This window comes from Nannospalax galili, unplaced genomic scaffold (assembly GCF_000622305.1).
Source record: "Nannospalax galili isolate Female #2095 unplaced genomic scaffold, S.galili_v1.0 scaffold764, whole genome shotgun sequence".
Classification (NCBI taxonomy): Eukaryota; Metazoa; Chordata; class Mammalia; order Rodentia; family Spalacidae; genus Nannospalax; species Nannospalax galili.
In genome coordinates this window covers 1-269 of record NW_008351635.1, presented here as the reverse complement: position 1 = coordinate 269, position 269 = coordinate 1, and positions in this window count along the sequence as shown.

The window sequence follows — 269 nt, the reverse complement described above, 5'->3', positions numbered from 1 at the left end:
TAACAAAAACAAAAAGAAAACCTTGGGGACAGAGAGATGGTTCAGCAGTTAGGAGCACTGACTGCTCTTACGGAGAACCCGGGTTCGATACTCAGCACCAACATGGCGGCTGCAAACCGTCCTTAACTCCAGATCCAGGTGACTCCAAAGTCCTCTTCTGACGTCCACGGAATAAATAAAAAAAAAAATTTTAAATGAAAGCTAAGGGTATAGTTGGTGGTTAGGGTTAGGGTTAGGGTTAGGGTTAGGGTCAGGGTCAGGGTCAGGGT